The following is a 23,645-nucleotide window of genomic DNA, read 5'->3' as shown; positions in this document are numbered from 1 at the left end:
TATGCTGCTTTATGTGGGTTTGCTTTTCAGCTGAACCTTCTCATGTAGTAGATGCCTTTGTTTCAGCATCCTCATCCTCCATAATTATGCAGCTTTATGTGAAGAAACAAGGCCATTCAGCTATACATTTGAATTCTCTAATATCAATTACTTATGTTTGATGTAGCCAACATGTACAAATCATAACTCCCTTATTGTTCCTCTGGTAATGGAACACCTGAAACCAGATTACAGTATTATTTTGGATCCTGGTTTCAGTTTTAAAAAAGTCTTAATTACTGTAAGGCACCCTAACTCAGGCTGTTCATAAGAAATTTAATTATTACTGCATGAAGTAGAAGTGCATATTAAACAAGTATAGATATTTAGAATATTAAAATGTGTGCTTCTGTTTAAAGTCTAATGATTCTCATTGTAATACAAAGGTGTCATTTTTCACCCTCTGAGGTTCATAGGGGGCTAGATTCCTAGTAAAGGAAATAAATAATAAATAGTAATCAAAAATAACACCATGTTCATAATCAGTGATTTTGAAAATTGTCTTAAACAATACCTCCACATGTTTATGTTTACAATGTGCCATTTCTAACCTTATGGGAGTGGCTCCTAGAGGGCTAGAACCATAGCTGAAGAATCAAATATTTAAGAATATCACATCCGTGATCAGCAACCTCTAAATTACATTAAACAACACCACATATGCCTATTTAACAATCCCCATTTATTTCAAAGCTTTATAAAAAGGAGTGACTTTGACCCCTCATGCCCAATTAGAGGGTGAACCACTGGGGTTGGTTGACATGATATGCACAACTTCATGTTCTTCTGGTCATTTTTGCTGAAGACACCTATTGGTTTACTCTTTACCATAAAGATGTAATTTCCTGCACAATGTATAGTTCAGAAATTGCCTAAAAGTGAGGGTTTTTCAGGTCTAGAGGACCAAAAATATTGGGGGGGTTTGGCCAAAAAGCTTAACGTCTTGCATAACCAGACATCCAGATGAGTTAACGAGTTGATTGTATGTGGGGATCTTATCATACTGGTGAGTCAGGAGGCACCAAAACAAAAATACAGAAGTGATTTCATAAGTAATTCTTACAACATAAAAAATGGCATTACATAATAAAATGTTTCTGAGCCATCCTACCTCATGAATACTGGGTTTTAAAGTGGATAACACTGCTTCCTTATAGATGTAGTATCTCAGCAGTGTTTTTGTCTGTAGGTAATCTGGCTTCTTCTGACCTCCCAAAGATATTCAGGTAAGGCTAACTAAATGGCCCTGTTTGTGAGTGCGCTGTGCAATTTGTCTAAAGTTCATTCATTATCTTGCTGCCAGTGCTGCTAGATTAGCATCAGCTCACGTTCTCTTGCAGTGCTGTCCTAAAATGCACAGGTTTACAAAGAAAATTAATGTGTGAGTGCTGGAAGCAATGTTTTAATTTGATTTATCTTTGCAAAAATGTTTCAAATTTATTATTTTTAAAAACTGACCATTTATTGAATAGAACCTCGGTAAATATGCATTTAGATAATCAAAAAGTAGTAATAATAGAACAGAAGTTGTAGTAGTAAGTGACAGGAGTAAAAGTAACATTGCCTGATGTGCAGTGACTGTGGCGGAATTGTCTTTGGGATCTGAAATAATTGTTATACAGTATGGAATCTGTGAATAAAAGTGTTTTCAGCCACTCAGAAAGAGCATAGTTATTTTATTAGTTGGTGTGTTTATAAAAAGTATTGAATAACACAAGGATGCCGCTGTGACTTTGACTACAGAGTTGTTAGCTGGGTCAGAAATGAATAGTGTGTCTACTGTACTGTTCACCTGAATTTTCAAAGAGGACAAAAAGTTTACGTACTAATAAAGATTGATAGTTCAGTTACACAAGAAAAGTACAACATACACTGTGAGCACGATTAGTAAGTCAGTATTCTGAATGTATTGTTATTTCTATGCACATTTTCCAGTTCTAAATCATATAAACCTGAATGCTTATTGGATGTACTCACTTTCACATAATTTGTAATTGTTTAATAAGGGAGGGTGTGGCATAAAGTGATTTACTGTATATTATAATTAAAGAGTGTGAATACTTATAAGGCAGCTTCACTTTAATGGGCCAAAAAGGAGATTTGACTAACACTAAAAAATCAAAATTTGTTTTTGACAGATTGGGGGAATTGTTCAACTTCTGAGGTGCGACCACAGTACAATCAAACATTTTGCTGTGAATAGTCAGCAGGGTTGCAAATAAAATGTATAAAGAGAAAAGGTGCAAATTAATTGCAGATGACCTGAGAAGAAATAAAGGAACCAGCTAACCTCCACTGTCACCAAAGTCTAGAGCTGCAGTCCCACCTGGATTGTCCAGAAGTATGAGGTTGAACCACAACCACCACTGAGTAAGATTCAGAAGTGGAAGCATCAAGAAATGCCTGAAAACTGATTTTTCAAAGGTTTTATGGACATAAGAAATGAGAGTGACTTTTAATGGAGCAGATGGGTGAGCCTGATGCTGGATCACTAAGGACACAGGGTACCAGTTTGAGTCAGGCACCATCAAGGTGGAGGAAGTTTCTGGTGTGGATTTCTGTCATTAAGTATGACCTAGTTGGATCTTTTCTGGTTGAAGATGGACTGAAAATTGGCTAGTCAGGAAAGGCCTCAAAGATGACGAAATAATGACCTGGCCCCCTTTCTTCCCTAACTTAAGTCTTACTGAAAACCTGTGGGCCCTCCTCAAGCGTGAGCGAAGACAATTTACCACTTTGAACAGCATATGAGAGGCTGTGGTTGCTACCTCAGTCAAAGCTTATCATGAACAGATGAAGAAATTGGAAAACTCTATGGATGAGAGTCTTGTGGCAGTTCTTGTAAAGAAAGGTGGCTATATTGGTTACTGTAATTTGTTTAAATTAGTTGTCTTATAAATCTGTACACGAGTAGTTGCCTAATGATTGCACACATTTGTATATACACATGAGAAAGAGAAAACTCACTTTTCCTTTTTGAAACATGTAGAATTAATATAAAAAAAAATTTTGGATTATCTGAGAGTATTGTATTTGTTCAACAATAAAATTAATCCTGAAGAACAACATTTGATTAATAACTGTGCATGTATGGTAATCACATTAGGGGCCCAGGAGAATCCTAAGGATTTACAGATTCTGATGAAAAAAGGTAAAAGATGAAGTGAGCTTTCTAGTAAAAAGTGACATTCTCAAAAGGCTTGTTTATTCAGCAGATACCAAACACTGGACAAGGTCATTTAATCCTGTTTCTCAAGGATAAAGCTGGTGGTCCAGAAATGCAATTCTGGGGCTTAGATGGACATTTCAGTTAAAGATCACTTTGGGTGTGACATGATATAACATTCTTAAACCCACCTAATCCAGTTCAAGACTGCGAGGTACTGGTGCCTATCCCAGCACCACCCAGAATCAGGCAGAATACAACCTGAGAAAGAAATGCCAGTCTGTTGCAGGGCCCACTTACACAAAAAAACCAGGGCTAATTCACAGCCACTCTTTTACCTAACACTCATCTTTGGGAATGTGAGCGATGTGAGCTATTTTTTGAAGGAAAGTGTGACCTCAGTTGATTTGATTATGGTCACTTTCAGTTACAGAACCCGTGCCCGGTCAAAGATGCATTATTTTACCTTTCAATGTTGCCAATTTTTGAATTATAGTTCTTTGTTCAAACCTCTAAGGGTATCTCCATGATGTTACTTGGTCTGGGATTGATCATCTTATCAGCGAATGTATTCCAAAGGGTTAGTGAGCTGCAGTTTAGCTACCGTATATACTTGAGTATAAGTCGGGTCTTAAAATGCAAAAAATCGATCATAAAATCAGATCCCGACTTATATGCCCGTTCAAAAACACAACACTTAAAACCATTTGGTGATATGATTTTCCAATGCCAGCCATGAGGCAATGCCAGTTCACAGAGCACACTTTGTCTTAGGCATTTTTCTTAATAAATCTTCCAATCTCGCACCAGTTTCTCAGACACTCAAAGTTTGTTGCAGCAGTGCACTTACCAATTTCTTTTGCCACTTCAAGACTTTTAATTTAAAACCAGCTTCATATTTTCATGATCAAGCACTCCATTGTAGATAAGGGATGCTCTTACAATAAAGGTGTATGAGGGTGTGAGATACAAAAAACACAAAACAGTGCAAACGTCGCTTCAGAATAATTTGGGTATTACCATAGGCACAATACATAGAAAAAAAGGCAGTGTGCCCCGTGGTTAATCTCTCAGGTGGATGTTAGCATATCATACCAGAAATACCAGAAATTATATGGTAAAATCAAGCCCTAACTTATCCGCAGGAGAACTTAAACGCAAGTATATACGGTATTTATTCTGGAATGTAGGTTGAAAGAAAATGCTGCTGCATTTCTGCATCAATGTTAAATTTGCTGTCATAACAGGCCACTAAAAAGGTTAGCAAAATGGGCTATGTCCGCTTTGTCCTACACTAAACAGAAGCCAGAGAAGTGGATGCACTAGTTCACAGGTATACTGTACATGTAGCTCTGCCATATTATTTCTTCTGCCTGCAACACCAGCTCCGGTTTTGTCACTCTTGTCTTTGTGGTTGTTTGCTATTACTTGCTACTTTTTTATGGATAATATGAATAACTGAAAATGTTAAGGATGGACCTGCTCTCAGTTACACACAACAGCAACTGCTGGACCGGTGTCATTTGTCTGCCAGACTGGCAGAGCTAGTTACTGCCAGCAGAGCTAATGTGTAGACAATGGACAAAGAAAGGAGGAGCCTGACTCCACAACAAGAGAAAAACGTACACACTGTACCTGCCGTCCATTTTCATGGGCAATGTAAGATCGCTGACGAATGACATAGATGAGCTCTAAATGCTGATCAGGAGCCAAAGTGAATAGAAATTCAACAGTCTCTTTTGCTTCACTGAGAAGTGGCTTAGAGTTGAAACACTGGACTCCACAGTTGCATTGGATGGATTTAAAATGGGGTGGGTGGACAGAGACAGAAGCAACTGTGGCAAGAAGAAAGGAGGCATATTTGACATTTTTGTGAATGAAAAATGGTGCAAATCTGGACACATTACAATTAAAGTGCAGGTATGCAACTGGAATGTTGAGCTGCTTGTGGTGGGTTTACAACCTTATGCACCTCCGAAACATTAAATATGGCACTATTAAATGTTAGAGCTTTAACTAACAAAACGTTTTTTATCAACGATCTTATTAGTGATAAAGAAATAGATCTTATTGCACTAAATGAAACGTGGCTGAATTCAGATGCCGCGGCAGTTTTAATCGAATCTGCGCCTCCGGATTACAGTTTTACTCATGCAAACCGCCAGGGAAAAAGGGGGGGCGGATTGGCTAACATTTACTCGAGCCGATTAAAATGTAAAGATGTCAGTTTTGGTAAGTTCAAGTCCTTTGAGTATCTCCGTTGTTATCCATGGAGATTCTCAAGTTCTAGTACTATCCGTGTATAGACCTCCTAATGTCAATTTTAATTACTAACTATGACACACTCCTAATAGTTGGCGACTTTAATTTTCATATAGATAATCAGTGTGATCTAAAAGTAAAAGAATTTATGAACCTCCTGGATTCTTTTGATTTGAGACAACTCATAAATCAGCCTACACATAAAGCAGGTCATACATTAGACTTAGTGATTACTAAAGGACTGAAAGTTGATATAAAACAGATCATTGATATTGGTCTATCAGACCATTTTCTTCTACTTTTTAATATAGAAATAATGATAAAAAACACTCATGAGAAGCATATTGTTAAAAAACGCTTCTTTGATTCGGCAGCAGCTTTAAAACTTACAAACATTTTAAGCAATCAGTCCGTTTATAGTGCCAGCTATAATAGCGAGGACAATGTAAATAGTAAGGTGGAAAGATTTAATTCTAAAGTGAGAGCTGCTGTTGACATAGTTGCACCTGAAAAGACAGTGAAAAAATCTTCTAGCATTGGTATACCATGGAAGACCCAAAGAGTGTCTGATTTAAAGAGAACATGCCGTAGAGCTGAGCGTCAATGGAGGAAGACTAAACTTACTATCCACCACGAAATATTAAAAGTCAAAATAACAGAATACAATAACACTGTCCGTCTTGAGAGGCTGCTATTTCTCAAGATTATAAATAACAATGCTAGTAATCCTAGAGTCTTATTTTCTACAATTGATCGCCTACTAAACCCAGGTAGCTCAAAGGAATGCCTCCTAAGTGCTTCCAGTGAAACCTGTGAGGCTGTCGCTGTATTTTCAATCAAAAATTAGTGATATTAGAAATAACATAGTATATCTCCCCAACACTAAGGATCCTCCTAAACCCCAGCATCCTGTTATAAACAAATTAAACTCTTTCACTAGGATAGATTTACCTGATTTAAAGAAAATAATCTCTCAATTAAAACCCTCCACCTGCCCTTGACCCGATACCAACAAGGTTTTTCAAAGAAGTATCAGGCGTGCTAATTGATAATGTTCTGACATAGTAAATTTTTAATAGATACTGGGGTCTTCCCAGACTGTCTTAAGACTGCTGTAGTTAAACCCCTACTTAAGAAACATAATCTTGACCCCTCAGCTCTTGAAAATTTTAGACCCATCTCTAACCTGCCTTCTTAAGTAAAGTTCTAGAGAAGGCAGTCATTATGCAGTTAAATGACCACCTAAATAAACATGCTATTCTTGATAAATTTCAGTCGGGTTTTAGAACAAATCACAGCACAGAAACTGCACTCGTTAAAGTAGTAAATGACTTGCGGGTAAATGCAGACAGAGGCCATTTATCTGTTCTCATCCTCTTAGATCTGAGTGCTGCATTTGACACCATTGATCACAACATTCTTAGAAATCGCCTTAGTCAATGGGTGGGCCTCTCTGGCAGTGTCTTAAATTGGTTTGAATCCTACCTGACAGGGAGAAAATATTTTGTTAGTTGTGGGAATTACAACTCGAAGACACATGATATCCAATATGGTGTTCCACAAGGCTCTATCCTGGGTCCGCTGTTATTCTCAATCTACATGCTTCCGTTAGGTCAGATTATCTCAGGGCACAACGTGAGCTACCACAGCTATGCTGATGACACACAGCTGTACTTATCAATAGCACCTGATGACCCGATTCTATTGATTCACTAACACAATGTCTGACTAGTATCTCAGAATGGATGAATAGTAATTTTCTCAAGTTAAATAAAGAGAAACTGAAATTTTAGTGATCAGCAATAATGGATACAATGAGGCTATTAGAAATAAACTGGATACATTAGGATTAAAAGTCAAGACGGAGGTAAAAAGCTTAGGGGTGATTGTTGACTGTAATCTGAATTTTAAATCACATATTAATCAGATCATTAGGACAGCATTTTTCACTTAAGAAACATAAGTAAAGTTAGACCTCTTATATCACTGAAAGATGCTGAGAAATTAGTTCACGCGTTTGTTTTCAGTCGACTAGATTACTGTAATGCACTCCTCTCAGGACTACCCAAAAGATATAAATCGTTTGCAACTAGTGCAGAATGCAGCTGCTAGAATCCTAACTAGGAAAAGAAAATCAGAACACATCACACCAGTTTTATGTCACTACACTGGTTACCTGTGTCATTCAGAATTGACTTTAAAATTCTGCTTATGGTTTATAAAGCCTTAAATAATCTCGCCCCATCTTATATATCGGAATGTCTGACACCTTATATTCCAAATCGTAACCTCAGATCCTCAAATGAGTGTCTCCTTAGAATTCCAAGAACAAAACTTAAAAGAAGTGGTGAGGCGGCCTTCTGCTGCTATGCACCTAAAATCTGGAATAGCCTGCCAATAGGAATTCGCCAGGCTGATACAGTAGAGCACTTTAAAACACTGCTGAAAACACATTACTTTAACATGGCCTTTTTATAACTTCATTTTAATCGTAATTTAACTTAATCCTGATACTCTGTATGTTCAATTCATCATAACAACTATTCATGGTGGCTCTAAAATCCGTACTGACCCCTACTCTCTTTTCTGTTTCTTTTTCCGGTTTCTTTGTGGTGGTGGCCTGCGCCACCTCCACCTACTCAAAGCTTCATGATGCTCCAACAATGATGGATGGATTAAAAGGAAGAAGTCTACGTGACCATCATCATCATCAAGCCCTTCCATGAGAATCCTAAATCCAAAGAGGACTGTTTCATTTATGTTAGGTAGAATGCCCAGAGGGGACTGGGCGGTCTCATGGTCTGGAATCCCTACAGATTTTATTTTTCTCCAGCCGTCTGGAGTTTTTTTGTTTTTTCTGTCCCCTGGCCATTGAACCTTACTCTTATTCGATGTTAATGTTGATTTATTTTGTTTTATAATTGTGTCTTTCATTTTTCTATTCTTTAATATGTAAAGCACTTTGAGCTACTGTTTGTATGAAAATGTGCTATATAAATATATGTTGTTGTTGTTGTTATTATATGTCGAAAGAGTTTTCACATACCATTGTGCAGGTAGTTTACATTTCCCCCTCGGCCAATGCAGTAATCGCAGCAGACACACAAACAGCAAACTTACTATTGACCATCCTAGTGCGTTTATCACAGTTTCTGGGGACTTTAAACATGTTCCACTCTCCTCCACCCTCACCAATCAATTTTTGTCAGTTTGTGGACTGTACAGCAAGAGAAAACAGGGCCATAGACTGTTGCTTTGCCACCTTTAGGCTGATCGGAAAATAATTTGGTACAGCTTATACTTACATATAAATTTATTTTCCAGAGGATGCCAGCCACCACCAGGACCATGCAGAAATGGACAGCAAAGACTGATGGGGCTCTGAAGAATGCCTTTGAAAGAACTGTCTGGGATATGCTTCACATTTGGGTCACACAGTCAAGACATTGAAGGTTTGTATCACAGACTATATATACCAAGTTTTATGCGGATAACCCAGTCCCTAGAAAGACATTGCGCTATTTTCCCAACAACAAGCCATGGATTACAAAAGACTTGAAAGACCTACTGAATATGAAGATGAGAACCTTCAGGTCTGGAAATAAAGATAAAATCAAGCAGGTGCAGTTAGAACTGAATTAGCAGCTCCATGAAGCGAAAGCCCACTGCAGAGACAAACTTGAGCCAAACAACATGAAGTAAGTATGAAATGAGATGAGGAATAACGCTGACTACAAGCAGAGGAAAGGAACAAGAGCAGAGCTAAATAAATTAAGCAGTACATCAACAGATTTGACTTATTTTTGGCAGCATAGCCCTCTCCCAAAACTGCTAGTCTCTGTGTGCAAGCTGAGGTGTTTCTGAAATCCCAATTTTCATTGGCACGCTGCACAACCTTCCTCTAAAATGACGTCACATGTCTAGTCTTCAGCCCCACTTCCCTCTCTAGACTGTGTTTCTTTGCTGATCAAGTGAAGGAAAACTCTGCATATATAAGACTTCAGGCTTGGATGGAATCAGTCTCATGGTGCTAAAAACATGTGCCAGCCAGCTCTGTGGGGTCCTTCAGCACCTGTTCTCCCTTTCTCTGAATTTATAGAAGGTTCTCTAACTGTTAAAAAAAACATTCTGTGTGGTCCTGATGCCAATGGTAGGGCAGTCCAGTGTTTTCTGGGACTTTAGACCGGTTGGTCTTATTTAACACATCATGAAGACATTTGAGAGGCTGGTTCTAAAACAGCTACTACCCCTGGTTTCAGAACATCTGAATCCTCTGCAGTTTACCTATCAGACACATATACTGTAGATGTGGATGATGTCCTCATCTATCTGCTCCACAGAATCTACTCCCACTTGGACAAAGCTGGCACCATAGTCAGGATAATGTTCTTTGACTTTTATAGAGCTTTTATGCTGGGTATATTGGGAGAAGGATGCTAAGGATATAGCTGCCAGGGTAGAGGAAAAGAGGAAGGCCTAAGTGAAGGCTTATGGATGTGGTGAGAGAGGACATGCAGGTGATGAATGTAACAAAACAAGATGCAGAGGACAGAAAGATATTGAAGAACATGATCTGCTGTGGCAACCCCTAATGGGAGCAGCCGAAAGAAGAAGATTATTATTATTATTATTTAATAAAGACTTCAGAGACCTGACAAATACAAATGTTGCATGGAAGATTACTGCTGAACTTAATATAACAAGAATACATTTTTTATATTTAGAATAGATGAGGTCTGGCACACTTATTACACTTAGCAACGCAGCCTGTCCATTACAACCGTTTTGCTGAGAACAAGCCTATTAGTAAACCATAGGTTGTTAAACATTCTAATGTTGCTAATTTTACCTTGGAGGAAGACTTCACAGAATGTGATCATTCAAAATGATGTAATGCATTATAATCAAATTGTGATAGATAGATAGATAGATAGATAGATAGATAGATAGATAGATAGATAGATAGATAGATAGATAGATAGATAGATAGATAGATACTTCATTAATCCCAAGGGGAAATTCATATACTCCAGTAGCAGCGTACTGATAAAAAAAACAATATTAAATTAAAGAGTGATAAAAATGCAGGTGTAACAGACAATAACTTTGTATAATGTTAATGTTTACCTCCCCGGGTGGAACTCAAAAGTCGCATACTGTGGGGGAGGAACGATGTCCTCAGTCTGTCAGTGGAGCAGGACAGTGACAGCAGTCTGTTGCTGAAGCTGCTCCTCTGTCTGGAGATGATACTGTTTAGTGGATGCAGTGGATTCTCCATGATTGACAGGAGCCTGCTCAGCGCCCGTCGCTCTGCCACAGATGTCAAACTGTCCAGCTCCATGACTACAATAGAGCCTGCCTTCCTCACCAGTTTGTCCAGACGTGAGGCATCCCTCTTCTTTACGCTGCCTCCCCAGCACACCACCGAGTAGAAGAGGGCACTCGCCACAACCGTCTGATAGAACATCTGCAGCATCTTATTGCAGATGTTGAAAGATCCCAGCCTTCTAAGGAAGTATAGTCGGCTCTGTCCTCTCTTGCACAGAGCATCAGTATTGGCAGTCCAGCCCAATTTATCATCCAGTTGCACTCCCTGGTATTTATAGGTCTGCAACCTCTGCACACATTCACCTAAGATGATCACAGGGTCCATGAGGGGCATGGTCCTCCTAAAATCCACCACCAGCTCCTTGGTTTTGCTGGTGTTCAGGTGTAGGTGGTTCGAGTAGCACGATTTAACGAAGTCCAATACTCCTCCTCCTTCCCACTCCTGATGCAGCCCACGATAGCAGTGTCATCATCGAACATTTGCACGTGGCAGGACTCCAAATCGTATTGGAAGTCTGATGTATATAGGCTGAACAGGACCGGAGAAAGTACAGTCCCCTGCGGGGGTCCTGTGTTGCTGACCACAATGTCAGACCTGCAGTTACCGAGACGCACATACTGAGGTCTGTCTGTAAGATAGTCCACGATCCATGCCACCAGCTTGTCCCTAAGGAGCAGAGGTTGGATGGTGTTGAAGGCACTAGAGAAGTCCAGAAACATAATTCTTACAGCACCACTGCCTCTGTCCAAGTGGGAGAGGGATCGGTGTAGTATATATGATGATGGCATCCTCCGCTCCCATCTTCTCCTGGTATGTGAACTGCAGAGGGTCGAGGGTGTGGCAGACCTGTGGCCTCAGATGGTGAAGCAGCTGTTGCTCCATGGTCTTCATCACATGTGACGTCAGAGCAACAGGCTGGAAGTCATTCAGCTCATTAGGACATGATACCTTTGGGGTGATGCAAGATGAATATTGGCAAATTTGTGTGGCTATATTCTCAGTTGATTAAAGCATTATAATAATGGCTTTAACATGGATTTTCCATGAAATAATATTTGTATCTGATTGCAAATATATTTGCATTGTGATGCTAGTTTATAATTACTCTCTTATAAAGACTACCAAAATCTCACCAGGTTATCTTTGCAACACTTATAGTACATGCAGTACATCATTTTGCATCGCTTCTGTATGTGATCCATTTCACTTTACCACACGGCATAGTGGGTTTTTTTTTTTTTTCATTTTAACACATGAACCCAGAAATCATTTTGTTATAATCTGTGTACTTTAGATTTTTTTTTAGCTTAATAAATGTTTCTTTAAAACCTCTCCTCTTATTTGTTTCTTAAGGTTTCTAATCATGTACTTTCTGGTTTTACTTTTGCATTGTACTTTCATTTAATTTAAAGACTTAGTTTTATTTTAACATTATATTATTATTCTACTACACCACCATATTGAGGCAATTTTAAAAAACAGTCTTCAAGACAAATCAGAGAGTTGTGCCATTGGAAGTTGAGATGGATGATGCAATTTGATGTAATGTTTGTGGATTCACTTCACTAGTGCTTAAGCTTTTGAATATCCAGTAAAACACATTTTTAGGTAGTTCTTTTACACTTTAGATAACTAACTGGGCTTTGTTTCGAGATCATTTATCTGCCATTTTAGAGACATTGGTTTTGGTGCTCAAAAGCTCAGTCTCATTAAACCATCTGGGAGACTTCAATGCACACTTGGGAAATAATGGAGATACCTGGAAGGGCATGATTTGTAGGAGTAGGTCAGAGTCCCAAGTGATGAATTGTTGCTGGATTTGTGTAGTAGTTATGGATTGTTCATAATGAACATCATGTTTGAACACAAGAATGCTCATAAGCGTAATGATCAATGGTTAGCTTCATAGTTGTATCATCTGGTCTAGGGTACCTATTCTCTGAACACTTGAGTAAAGAGAGATATTTTAGTGGTCAGTTGATTGCTACTTGGTGGTTAGCTGGTTCTGATGAATGCCACCCCAACGAACCAACTTCACAGACCCAAAGAGGTAATAAAAGTGTATTGGGGAGGGCAGTAGGTGCCTCTGTTCAGAATAACTTCAACTCTACCTTCCATAGAGGCTTCTTCTCTACAGTACATCTCTGGAAAATTCAGTGACACATGTCAAAACAGATTCTGTTCAAGATATCAGCTTTGCAATGTTAGCAGGAGGGTGTCTAGATTTGACTAGTAGTGGTAGGCCAAAAAGATGGCCGGTGTGATAGGTGCTAAAACTGTGCATAGGTAGGATTTGACAAGGCAATGGAGGATGACCTATATAGCTTTTAGCAAACCATTTGAAGATTAAGTAAGTGTAGGCAGGATATCATCCAGGCTGTTCTCAGTAATAGTACCGAAGCATTGACCGCCACTAAGGATATTGAGAATTCCCCTTATAGGACCAGAGCTAAAGCTTTGGTTGTGGTTTTGTCTATCTCTGATGTTGTTAAAGTTATTAAAATGCTCCAAAGTGGCAAGGCGATGGGTGATTAAGATCTGACTAGAAGTGGTGAAAGCACAGGAAATTGTGGGTGTATTTTGGCTAACATACCTGTTTAGTGTTGCATGGAAGATGGGAACAGTGCCTAGGGACTGGCAGATAGGGATAATAGTCTGCACTTTTAATAACACACCAGTGGGAGTGTTCCAGTTACTGATGTATCAAACCATATACTGGAGTACTGGAAAAGAGGCACCTTCTGATACTTTTACTCCAGATTCAGGAAAATCAATGTGGATTCCAACCTGGCTTTGGAACAGTGAAACAACTCGTTGTCTTTGCTGACGTCTGAGGGATCATGGAAGTCTGCCTATCCTTTCTGAATGTATTTTGTGGCCTTGGAAAAGCTTATGACGATTTACTCTGTGTTGTCTTTTCAAAAGTATTTGGTTGCAGGTCCAGGTGTGTGTGTATTTTCAGAACAAGAGTCATGTTTACATACTTGTTATAATATGCTTGTTGCCAAAGGCGAGCCTCACCTCCTCTACCGTTCATGGTTCTGATTGAAGGAATACCAAGGTGCAGCTGAGGTTTGCAGAGTGTCCAGTTAGAATATTTAAAGGTTTATACATGAGGTTGTCCTCTTGGCCTGATCAGTGTGCGCTGGAACAGTTTGTGGCTGTGTGTGATGTGGTTGGGATGAGAATATGCATCTCTAAGTACTAAGTTGTGGTCCTTTCCCTAAAAACAGTGGCTCGTTCCTTGCAGGTAAGGGGATAAAAAACAGAGGAGCTCAAGTACCTCAGGCTTTGGTTTCAGAGTCAGGGCAGAGTATTGTACCACACCTTGGTGTTGAAGCTATGCTAAATCTTTTGAACTGATTTACTGGTCAGTCTATATCCCCATATTTACCTGTGATCACAAACTCTGGACAGGGACTGAAAGAATAATCTATTAGTACAAGCTGAAGTGAGGTTCCGGTGCAAACTTACTAGGTGTACATTCCATGATGGTGCGAGGGACTTAGCAAGAGTGGGGAGAAACTGTTTCTCAGTACAGAAAGGAACCAGTTAAGGTGTTGTGAACATGTAGTTAAGATTCCCTCTCACAGTGGGTGTACAATGCAAAGTCTACTGTGAGAAGACCAGGGACTAGATCCAGGACACACACTAGAAGGATTATATCCCTGAATTGTCCTTCAAGTGTCTGAATATTTTACAGGAAGATCTGAAGAACATTTCCGGCATCTCTTCAGCCCATGCTGCTACCTCAGCAAGAAAAATGAAATAAAAATGATTTTTTGCTGCTTGCCTTGCCACCAACTGCTCAATTCAGAACCACAACAATGTGATGTTTACAATAGTTTAAATATGTTGAGTTACTGACAGAAGAACCTCATGCCTGAACTTGAAAACAAAAACATAAATGAGGTGTGAAACAATTACTCTTCATACATGAAAGGAACATTAGATAAAACAACTCTTCTCAGAACTCTTCACAGTAAGTGAAAAAAGAGTTTTAAAATAGCTTTAGTGAGAACATAAGTCTCCTTAAAACAGAACATCACATAATTAGACTGTCAATGGAGGCCAACAAAGTTGCACATTTATCAGCCCCTTCTGTGAAAAAATGGAAGGAGTTAACAAGACAAAGTTTCAGTATTTTTCTAGTTTGAGGTTTCTGAACTCTTTTGGGCACCACATCTGTGAAAGACTGCTTGTCTGTTGCCGAGACAACTGCAGGTTTGCAGCTGATCGTGGTCGCAGCTGCCACTGATGGATGATGCAAGGAACATTACAAATGCAGGGAGCATTATAACTTGGCCCTTGACCTGGCCCTGACACTGCCCATTTGCTGTCTCTGCGTATAGGACAGTGGGAGATCCCGCTACAATAAATAACCCTGCTGTTCCTGTTTGAAGTGGAATACACGTGGTTTTGCTAAAGGACTGAGACTCAGCATTGCTTTTGGGGTGGAAGACAGCGACTCGTGTCACATGGTACCAGAAGTGGGGTCTTGTACCAATGGAACCCCAAGATGAATATGATATCCCGTTACCAGCGGATCAAAATGACACTCCTACCTGGTCTTAACATTCTCCAGGCATGTGCTGGTGAAGATAGCTCCCTTGGACGACCCAGAGTGTTTCCTCTTCTGCTTTGAGTGTAAGGCAACATTGATGCTCTGGGTCAGGGGAGCCTGGGAAGCTATTGTGGCCTCGTTTTTAACTGGTGAGGCCCTACAGGTCATGCAGAACCTCCCTCCTGAAAAACTCAATGATTATGAGTTCCTGAAGCAACAGAGATCCTCCTCCGTACAGCGGTAAGCCTTATGGTCAAGGGGTGCCAGCTTTGTCTGTGGCATAGCCACCTGGAAACAATGGGGCTACCCAGGCTTGACCCCATGAGCCACAATAGTGTCTTGGCAATCTCAAAAGCACCGTAAAGAATTGATTCTCACATACAGTATATAAAGATCAGAGGTTGGAATTTGGATGAAAATAAGCACAAATGCTAGGAAAAGTGTTTCTGGCATTAAGGGCCAGTTGTACACAGCTCCACCAGATGTTGTACAAGTACTAAGTAATAAGCTTTCCACAGTAATTTAATGTATTATGAAAAAGTTTATAAGAAAACCTCAGCTTTGTCTTCTTAAGCCATTTTCTATAACAAGTTTGATATGATCACTTATCTAGAAAAATATTGCTTATTGCTGTATGTACCAGGTGCTGCAAGTCTCTTTCCATCTAAGGGGGGCTAAACAAATTGGCCCTGCAGTGTTCTCCATACCCTTGGGTATGTGTGCACAGGTATGGTGCTTATAATATAAATAATAATCAATGAATAAGATAATTAAATCCATCCAGCCTATCCTTAAAACAGAGTGGTTCTGAGTGGGCCTTAGAAGGCTGTGGACTTATCAGACTGCTAGACTCGTTTATTAATGATTTTTTATGAGAGCTATTATTGTTTTGAATTTTAAAAAATAATATTAGAAAATATACATACATACATACATTTGTGAATTCACAAAGAATTATAGAAGCATTCCTCCTGCAGCCATGATTATTTTTAATGGCCAATTTAATTGTTTATCCAGCGCCATTGGCAATTCAGCATTATGCTAGGTGCAAGCTTGTGCATACATGCAAAGTCATTAATGTAGATCATTGAAAATTATTCAGTAGAGAGCATAACTAAAAAATAAATATAATATGGATCTCATAAAGTCCATAAAAGCACTCCTGCAACAAATATTTCAGACAAGATTGTAAAGGACTCCCAATCCTTTATTATAGCAGAAGACCCCTGGAATTGATGGTGATTGGAGACAGAATGCAGCTAACAGGGTTAGAAGCAGGGCTTGGGCTAGGATTAACTAGGAAGGAGAAGGCAAGTAGAATCAGACTAATTCAAAAGTGCCAAGTTTGTTCAGTCTGGATGACAGACAACCCTAAATAAGTTATACTGAAGACTTACTGGGGGAGCTCCACACACAGTGACTTATCATTTTCTTTTCATCCTGCTTTGCTATGTGTGTGCGTATCCAACACCCATCATGGTGTCTGTACTGCTTATACTGTACAAACATATCATTTTTTTCTGCCTCAGTTATGCTCTATTCTAACGTTAAGAGTGGAATTTGATCAGTATATTTTAATATTATGCCTATGTGCTCAAAATGTTTAATGTTTATTGTGTCGTCAACTGAGGGAACACATGTATCCACCAAAGAAATGCTGGGGCACCAACAGGGTTGCCCCTTTAAATAAATAATAAGTTCAAAAGACACAGATGCTCAATGGTGCTAAAACAGAAACTGTAAGGCAATATCACCAGGATAAATGCTGTTCAGTAATTCAAAGCGAAGGTCACACAGGTTAGGTCAGAGCTCCATCTCGTGGTCTGCTTGTTCTGTAAGGAGACATCTCGGCTCTATAGTCTACGGACCAGAAGCAAATAAGTCGGTTGCCCAATGGGATGCTGCTGCCTGGTCTATCTTGATTGGCATTGTGTCAACATCTGACAAAATACAACCAAAAAGATTAAAACACTAAGTAAAGTGTGAGCCTTTTAACCACCCACTGCTCAGAAAAATATATTGGCTGTGACCTCCCTAATCAATCGAAAGACTTTGAGGTGATAATGGACAAACCACAACAACACAGAGAGAACGCTCAGAATATATAATAATATATAAGCAAAGCTAACTGCTGTGTGGCCAGGTGTTTGCTGGTTAATGTGAGGCTAGCAAACAATTTTCTGCATACATGTGTGTTTTTTCTGTACCAGGATGCTACTCCTCTTTCAAATAGCAGCATCATGTAGCAGGCATCTTTTCCAGGAAATGGAAGGAGCACACATAGTCTTTCCTGGTGGCTTTTTCATGGTCCTTCTCCATGGTGGGTGAAAATTAAAATATAGTATAATGTATTATAATGTTTTGTGAATGATTCTTGATATTGCTCTCATTTCTTTTTTTTTTCTCAAAATGCGGTGGCTTCCTTTAAAAGAGCAAATGGCACTGAACATTTTGTACCTTTAGAGAAAAAATAAATTTTCTATCTATCTATCTATCTATATTGTCATGTGCTCTTGCTTCAGGTGGAAAAAGCTTAAATTGGAAGTGCACAAGTGTACAATTCAACAATAAATAACAGGTGGTCCTCATTTTAATGCAGGTACTGGCCTTCAAGCCCTATTGTCAAGCTGGAAAATTCAGGTTTGTACATGCATGCTGTGTTCATTTAGGATATCTTCCTTTCTTCCACAAAATACCACACTGACTCAGACAAAATGGCACCCATCCTCTGACAAAACGTATCTGCTTCCTATGGCAAAACTCTTTCGTCCTTTGTTTCAGAGTGGCATCTGTTGTCCAACCACTGACAAAACATCATCCACATTCTGCTGTCTAACGGAACACCTCATTCCTGCCTCTGACCTCCATTAAAGTCTCTTTCTTTTTTCTTACCTAAGACTCAAAAAATAAGAAAAATGCAATATTCATGCTTTGTTAGGGAGTATGGTAGTCTTCACTCATTTTTCTGCCAGCCATTTAGGAGATACAGATCTGTCAATCTATATTTCAAGCTACAGACTGCTCTTCACATTTATGTGGGCAGGAATACATTTTAGACAGTCAATTCATGTTCATTCCCTTTAAATATTTGTTTTCTTTTCAACTTCTTCATGCTGCAGATTCACAATGCCTTATGAAGTTTTGCTTTTGTTAGGTTACTTGCAATCATGGGTGAAGTTTGACTTTTAGGGTGGGCCTGGGCTAGACTAACCACAAAAATGTTTAGAGTTTTAGATTTTTTAATTTACTTCAGTAATGATATGGATATCACATTTTTATTTCTTACCGTAGGGCAGCACGGAGGTGCAGTGGGTAGCGCTGCTGCCTCGCAGTTAGGAGACCTGGGTTTGCTTCCCGGGTCCTCCCTGCGTGGAGTTTGCATGTTCTCCCCATGCCTGTGTGGGCTTCCTCCCACAGTCCAAAGACATGCAGGTTAGGTGCATTGGCAATTCTAAATTATCCCTAATGTGTGCTTGGGGTGTGTGTGTGTGCCCTGCAATGGCTGGCGCCCTGCCCAGGGTTTGTTTCCTGCCTTGTGCCCTGTGTTGGCAGGGATTGGCTCCAGGAGACCCCCGTGACCCTGTAGTTAGGATATAGTGGGTTGGATAATGGATGGATGGATTTCTTACCATATATACTCACATATAAGTCGGGTCTTGAAACATGAAAAATCAATCATAAAATCAGACCCCAACTTATACATCCATTCAAAACTATGACATATAAAACCATTTGGTGATTTGATTTTCTAATGCCGGCCATGAGGCAATGCCAGCTCATAGAGCCCACTTTGTCTTCAGCATTTTTCTTAACAAATCTTCTTGCCTCCTCCCATCTCACACCAGTTTCTCAGACACATCAAATTTTGTTGCAGCAGTGCAGTTACCAATTTCTTTTGCCACTTCAACAACTTTTGATTTAAAACCAGCTTCATATTTTCTTCTGATCGAATGTTCCATCGTAGAAAAGGAATGCTCTTATGATAAAGGTGTATGAGGGTATGAGATACAAAAAACACAAAACAGTGCAAATGTTGCTTCAGAATAATTTGGGTTTTACCGCAGGCACAATACATAGAAAAAAAGGCAGTGCGCTCTGTGGTTACTCTCTCAGGTGGGCATTAGCATATCATAATTTCTTGGACCAATAGCGTGTCTTTTCCGCATTTGACTTATATGACTGACATTATAAAATACCAGAAATTATACGGTAAAATCAAGTCCTGACTTATCCACGGGAGAACTTATCTGCAAGTATATACGGTAAATATATTTTAACAGGAGTTTGTGTGATAGATATTTGTTCAAACTGCTGTGCCGCTTTTTGTACAGGAAGCTGCTATGAAGCAGGTCTTGCTCCATGCTCCCTCTTCCAGTTTCAGGAGCCTCTTGAACACGACACCGTTGATAACGTAACACTCCAAGCAACGGGGTGGTGGAAAAGTGTTATGTGCTTTTAACAACAAAAAAAATAATCAAAAACAGTGTCCACAGTGCAGTGCTCAAAGTTAATAAATACTAGGGGGCTCTGCCCCCTGCTCGCTTCGCTTGCCCACCCCCATGTTTGGTTTTACCGGATATACAATATAATTCAATTTATTTTTTGTATAGCCCAAAATCACACAAGTGCCGCAATGGGCTTTAACAGACCCTGCCTCCTGACAGCCCCCCAGCCTTGACCCTCTAAGAAGACCAGAAAAAGCTCCCAAAAAACCTTTGTAGGGATAAAATCGAAGAAACCTTGGTAAAGACAGTTCAAAGAGAGATTCTTTTCCAGGTAGGTTGGGCGTGCAGTGGTTGTCAAGAAGGGGGTCAATACAATATAGTACAATACATAGAACAGAATAAACCCTCAATACAGTATAAAAATAAAAATTCTAGAAGTACGGAGTAGAATTTCACATTAGATGATATCACATAATATGATTTGGATTTGCTTTACGTCCTGGAGACCTCATTCATCAAGCTGCCTCCCCCATTCCACATCTGAAATGGCGCTAATCCGATGAAAGTACCCCTCTTTCCCACGATTCCTGCGATCCTCCATCAGAGATGACTTTACCTTAGGCAGGCAATATACAATTTAAATAGATTGTAATTTTCTTGTGAATTATTACATATGCATTATTTTCACTTTTACTTTAAAAAATTTTATAAAAACAATACTTGTCTTACTTATTTATGGCCCCGTGCATGGACACATCTCTTTCTTGCCAGACGTATAATGCTGCTCGGGTTGTGAAGCGGGTGTTTGGCTTAATGCACGCTAAGGATATGTCTTTGGATCATTAGCTGTCTCTTTGCTGCTTGCGAGCTGCCTCTTCTGCCAGTTGCATGTCGTTGTTTTAAGAGCTGGGAGCACATGATGCTTCTCTGCAAAATGCAATCCAACAACTGCTAGGTTTGATGTCTGTGAACTTCTTTAAATGATGGCTCACTGCGTGGTCTTGCGTGACATTGCAAAAACAATACTTGTCCTTTATTTACGACCCTGGGCGTGGTTAAATTCTTTCTTGTGCAGGACATAAAATTTTGCACCCATTGTCCTCCTCGGGGGGTTGCGAGAATTGCGAGTAGGGCAGCCGCTGATCCTTTTGCTACTTTGTGTGTTTGCTGCTCACGTTGTGATCACTTCTCCGTGATCATAAATATACACCTCACTGAATTGTGTTTTCTTTTAAATTAAACTTGTCATTGCTTTAATTGTTGTGGGTCCACAGATTCTCATACTGTACATTCCATTATTGTGTAAATCTACGTTTTGTGCATTGAATGATGCGAATGCAAAAATACTTTTCTTCTGCTCTTTTCCTTTTATTTCTCACCTCGCTTTGACCTATTTTTTCAATGACACCTGGTCCTGATTAATTTCCTTTTTTTTTGCGCTAATGCGATCTTTAATTCGTCGACGTTTCATTTATAACATATTGTCCTTTATATGCTTTATATGTACTGAGACACCTGTATCGGTGGTATGTGTTGCTTCCAGTCACACTACTGATTTTTTTTTTTGCCCATTCTCTTTCATCTCGCGGGTCTTTAAAATGTCGTTGCCTGGCTTTTACATTCCAGGATTTTCTTTTATATATAGAGAGAAATAATCCGTAAAAATGTGTGATAAAGTGGAAGTTAAATTAATCCAATGTCAATTTATTCCTGCCTTGCGCCCTGTGTTGGCCATGATTGGCTCCAGCAGACCCTCGTGACCCTGTAGTTAGGATATAGCGGGTTGGATAATGGATGGATTTAAAACAACAGGAATGCTGTGGCCAAAGTGCTTTACAATAAAAAAAACATACAATTAACATAAAAAACATAAATAGAAATAAAATAAATGAACAAAAATAAAATAAATAATAAATAGAAGTAATGTAACAATCACAATGAGGAAACCATCAGTATTACGGAAGGTCACAGAATGCAAGTGAATAGAAACGAGTCTTTAATCTCATTTTGAACAGTTCAATTGTAGACGACTCCTTTATGTGATGAGGTAAAGAGTTCCACAGGCGAGGAGCAGCAGCTGCAAAAGACCTGTCCCCCTTAGTTTTACGATTGGTACGAGGGACAACAAGAGACAACTGACCAGAAGATCTAAGCACTCTAGATGGCTGATGTAAAACACACAATTCAGATAAATAGGCAGGAGCGAGCCCATGCAAAGATTTATAAACTAGCATTAAGATTTTAAAATCAATTCAAAAAACTGATGGGCAGCCAGTGTAAAGAAGAATCCAATAAATCGGATTAAAGTGAGGTTAAAATCCGCTGACAGGAATGATCATTTTAAATAAAACCTGGTGCCTTCTCCTTTTATCAGGCAGCTCTTCTTAGCTGGTGGCTCCCATGCTTATCCCAGACGGGTCTTGCAGCAGAAGAGTTGCCCTTTCAGCAGGTGCAGCTAACCTTCCAAAAGTCCAGTCGCCTTCTGTCCCGTGGCAACATGCTGGCTCCCTCACCAGACCAAAACCCAGGTCCACAAAGGCCAGGGCGCTCACGATGAGGCTGTCTCCCCCCCAGCCTCCTCAACCCTGGCTGCCTTTCCAAGCCGGTCACCTTACTGGCAGCACCTGCTCTTTGGAACTGCTCAACAGAAGCTACCTGAGAGACTGGAGGAAAAAGAAAGAGAAAAGAGAGAACAGAGGTTAAAGGAAGAAGGAGGCAGGAGGAGAAAAGAGCCGGTGAGGGAGTGAGGGAGCGAGCGAAAGGGAGCAGGCTCGTTGGAGAGAAGGCAGGTAGCTGGGAGAAGAGCCCCTGGGGAGGAGTGTCTGGACAGGAGCAGTCGGAATGGGTTGCTCCTGCTGAGCTGTTTTTGAGGAGCAGGAGTGACCAGAAGTTTGGAGCAGGATCCGCACCATCATAAAAGCCCATCACTCTTAAGCTGCAGGTAGCTATGGTAACATGTCAACAGCTTCTACCAACCACTGGGAATGTCGGGCATATTAAAGAGGAACATATTGTATACATAATACACAAGTTGAAAGAACCTGGCAACTACTTTAAGTAAAATATTGATGTCAAAAGAATTTACATTACATGAATGGCAGCGATGCTGAAATCAGTTAAGCACTAAACTGAACAGATGGTTAACAGCAACTAGTCAGTATGGCCAATCATCCTGTGCACCAGCAGCTGATAACATTCGAGGGATGGATGGATGGATGGATGAGTATTACTCAAAGAACAGTGTACTAATACATCCAGACAACTGTCATCCACAACTGACTCATATGGTGCATGAACTCACATATCTCACCAGTCATCACCAAATGAGGAAAATTCAGGTATGGCACTTCTCGGCACCCTTCTAGAAGTCAGGGTTCACTATATAGTGTAAGTACTGAATGTGTATGACCTTACACTGTTCATTTGGCCTCAGCCTACAATGTTAATGTGACAATGACACTGGGAAGTCACATTCCTCTGCATTAGAAATGGACAGTTGAAAAAAGATTTATGAAATCTTCAAAATGCAGTGCCTCAGGTACAAGAGTAAGGAAGGAGCCCCCATGTACCCGCACTTTATAATTGAAAAGGATTTGCTTTATTGTGTAACATAACTTAGAAGATCACATGTGGACAATATAAAGTTTTTAGTATGAATAAAGATTAAACCTCTGCTACTTTTCTTCTGATCTAAATATGACAGAGAAGTTAAGCTCTATTTTCAGGTCACATATCAAATTTCAGTTCAACCTGGATCCTCTGCTGGAGGTTGATGCCACAATTTGAAAAGTCATATATTATCAAAAATATTGTGTCATATGATTAAGTGAAGCAAATTTT

General features: G+C 39.7%; 1 long non-coding RNA gene across 1 annotated transcript; it reads left to right on the top strand.

Moving 5' to 3' along the window:
- Positions 1-800: 800 nt before the first annotated feature.
- Positions 801-9,829, top strand: LOC120529494. Its single transcript, XR_005633757.1, has 3 exons — positions 801-1,265; positions 2,178-2,890; positions 8,792-9,829. It is a non-coding gene; the product is annotated as an uncharacterized LOC120529494 (long non-coding RNA).
- The last annotated feature ends 13,816 nt before the right edge of the window (positions 9,830-23,645 follow it).

This window comes from Polypterus senegalus, chromosome 5 (genome assembly GCF_016835505.1).
Source record: "Polypterus senegalus isolate Bchr_013 chromosome 5, ASM1683550v1, whole genome shotgun sequence".
Taxonomy (NCBI): Eukaryota; Metazoa; Chordata; class Cladistia; order Polypteriformes; family Polypteridae; genus Polypterus; species Polypterus senegalus.
The sequence above is the reverse complement of the archived record's forward strand: the minus strand, read 5'-3'. Positions and strand labels throughout refer to the sequence as shown.